This window comes from Bison bison, unplaced genomic scaffold, assembly GCF_000754665.1.
Source record: "Bison bison bison isolate TAMUID 2011002044 unplaced genomic scaffold, Bison_UMD1.0 scf7180017864297, whole genome shotgun sequence".
Lineage (NCBI taxonomy): Eukaryota > Metazoa > Chordata > Mammalia > Artiodactyla > Bovidae > Bison > Bison bison.
Genome location: NW_011494869.1, coordinates 7,811,111 through 7,814,369, shown reverse-complemented (window position 1 = coordinate 7,814,369; position 3,259 = coordinate 7,811,111). Strand labels below are relative to the sequence as shown.

General features: G+C 55.2%; 1 protein-coding gene across 3 annotated transcripts in view; it reads left to right on the top strand.

Moving 5' to 3' along the window:
- BEAN1 (brain expressed, associated with NEDD4, 1) overlaps positions 1 to 3,259 on the top strand; it is a 33,839-nt gene that overhangs the window by 26,057 nt on the left and 4,523 nt on the right. The gene's annotated exons all lie outside the window — the stretch shown is intronic.

Sequence of the window (3,259 nt, the reverse complement as noted above, 5' to 3'; positions counted from 1 at the left end):
GCGCTCTTCCCTGTGCCTAGAATGCCATTCCCCACCACCTCCCCATCTGACAGAAGCCTGCTTGTCCTTCCAGACCTGGCACCAATGCCTCCTCCTTTTAGAGCCTCTCTGCCCCTCCTCATGCCCTCCTCTCAGGCAGGGGTGATCCCCACTCCAGGACTTCCTGAGCACTGCACCCACCCCCAGCAGTGCCTGACGCTGGGCAGCTGTAGCTCTCCTCGCACTAAGCTCACAGCCCAGCACGGGCCTAGCCCAGAGGGACCTGCTCCACAGCAGAGGAAGTCACCACCCCATCCCATTTTCCCAGCGAGAGCTGTGGTAGCCCATTTTAAAGACCAGGAGCTAGAGGGACTTGAGTGGCTTGAATGTACCCGAGCCTGAGCCTGGGACTTAGAGCTCAGGAGAGAGGGCCAAGGGAATTTCCAAGATTGAGTGGAGAGGTCGACCTTGGCCTTGAGGAAAGAGAGAGGCCTCGGGCAGGCTAGTCTGCCCTGAGTGCGTGGTGGGGCCATGGGGCCAGTGTCACATGAGCAAGCCCCCAGCTCTGACTTCGGAGCAGGTGGGGTGAGTGCAGGCCACCGCCAGGCTGCATCTGGGCTCAGGCCTTTGCTGCCTGATGCTGACTCACTGCAGCCCCGTGGCCCCGTCGCCTTGGAGACCCTGCTGCGGGGCTCCCGCCTCCCTGCCCTCGCCTCTGTTCTCAGCTCTGGCTTTGGCATCTCGTTGGGGCCTCAGCAGGAGGCCTGGAGGTGCTGATGCCCCCATGCCATCCCCCAGCCTTCAGGGGGTACACCAGGGACTGCCAGGAGGCTTGAAAAGAAGCCAGGGGAGAGGGGACACAAGAGCCACCACGCTCCGACGAGCAGCAGCCTCCTGGCCATGGGGGACCCTCTGTCCTTCAGACACCCTCCCTGGCTCCGGTGACTCAGCCTCTCCAGGCTCTCTCCCATCACTCTGGTGGCTTCTTCTCAGACTTGCCGGTAGATTCCTGAGAAGAGGAATCTCAAGATTCCTCAGAGCCCCACCCTGAGCCCTGGGTCCCCCTGCTCAATCTCAGGCACCCTCCAGCTCCAGGCCCCACCCATCCTCCTCACCCGATGCCCCAAGGCTCTTACATCTCAGAGGCACCTCGGACCCAGGGTCCACAGCAGCCTTCATCTCCACTTCTTACCAAGCAGCCTCAGGAAAGTCACTCAGCTCTGTGAGTCATCTATACAATGGGTACATGGGGACCTGCCCCAAAGTTATTGTCAGGTCTAAAATAGCACAGTGCCTGGTTTATGAGTAAGTGCCCAGTTCATGTTAACTATTTTCATTATCTCTCCCCCTCGAGATAACTAATGCTGCAGCCCCTACAGCTGCCAGCCGCTGGCCTGGTGCCCCCAAGGCCTTCTCCATGGAACAAGCACCACGATTGAACTGTAGCCTCTGCTCAGTGCCACGCAATGGCTCCCCGGTGCCCTCGGAGCAAAGTCAGTCCTCCCCTGCCTGCCCTCAGGGCCCTTCTGCAGGCTGGTCAGGTGCAGAGAGAGGCGCCAGTGAATGTTTGAGAATGAGTGAAGGAGTGAGTGAATGAAGGAATGAGTCAGAGAGACTAGGGAAGAAAGAAGGAAGGAAAGAAGGAAGAAGAGAAAGAGAAAGAAATTTGTCCTCTTTCCATAAGATGGAAAGGTCTTGAGTTTGAGCTTTAGGAGATGGATCTGGCCCTCTCTCACTTGCTGGAGGTTTAGAGCAAGTGACTTGACATCTCTGTTTCTTCATCTGCGAGAAGAAGGCACCCACTGTGTCCCTCTCTTAAATCCCTGTGAGGGTGAATAAGATCCTGAGGCTACTGCACAGTGACACTTATGGATGCAAGTTCCTCCTCCCCACTCTCTGGAGCCTGTGTAAGGTTGCTAACCTTGGACTGGGGCTGAATAATGAAAGAGGTATACCTTAACTTGGGTAAATAAGGGAACAGAGAGATTTGGGTCTCCCTGGACTATCTGAGTGCATGCTGATGAGGGTAGAGGAGAAAGGAATTTGGGAAGTTCAGACTGGGGGAGTGGAGTTTCTTTCCAGCTGTTCCTTGAGAGCTCTGCCCACCTGGATGTCTGGGGCTGACCTGAGTCATCACAGGACTGTGGTCTGGGCTAGGTGAATGCCTCAGGGTGGCCTCAGTTTCCCTAAGATGCTCAGCCTGTGGGGGGCCCAAGGAAAGTAACCACAGGGAGACAGAGGTGAAGAGCAGCGTCAGCTCTCAGGCCTGCCCACCAGGAAAGAGCCTCAGTTTTCCCGAGGTCCAGACAGCCCTGGCTGCCCCCTACCCCAGCACACAGTGGACGGGGCCCTGCCCGCCAACACTGGTGGGAATGGGACCCAGCACCGGAGCCCAGGGCCAGCCACTGCGGCTCTTCTGTTCTCACCCAGTCATTTCATGTTTTCCTCTCTCCTCAGCTTCTTCCCCAACTTCTTCCCCAAATTCTCATTCTTCAGCTGGTGACCTAAAAGGAAACAAATCTCATTTCAGCATCTTCTCAGCATGTTATTGGAGTCCTTTTTCCTAGGAGAAGCGTAATGTGTGATCACTGTGGAAAACCTTTAAAATACAGAAAACATAAAAAATTAAGGGTTCTGTTCCTGTCCTCCAAACAGAGCCACTGTTTGGAATATTTTCTTCTAAGAGCTTTCGTGATGTCTGTAGATAATCCTGGGATTGTACCCACAGATGGAGTTTTGTATCCAGATTTTTCCACTCACCAATGTGTCAAGAATGGGAAAGAGAGTTTGGGGAATGCAAGGAGCAGTCTTTGGGGTTGTACAGACTATGCGTGAATTCCAGCTGCACACTCTACCAGCTACAGGACCCTGAGCTCCTGGCTATACAATGGGAAGGGCAACCCAACAGTGGTGTTGACCTCAAAGAAAGGTCGCAAGTCTCACCCAAAGCAGACAAGCCCCGCCCACTTCAGGCCCCACCCTCCGAGGGGAGGGGCCACCTGGGAGGCCAGGGCAGTCCGGAGACCTCATGTCTCAGCCATCTTTGTAGCTCCCACGGTCCTCCAGCCTCTGCCAGACCTGTTGGAAACTGGGAGGTGGAGAGCTTCTAGGGTTAGGAGCCAGGACATCCAGTCACCCTGTGGCCCTACCAGTAATTTGCTGTGTGGCCTCTGTCAAGTCACTGATCCTCTCTGAATCCTAGCTGTAGAATGAGAAGACTACTCCGTCGGCATTCCCTAAGCAGTGTTACTAGGTCTAAGAAAATAAGATTCTGTTGGTA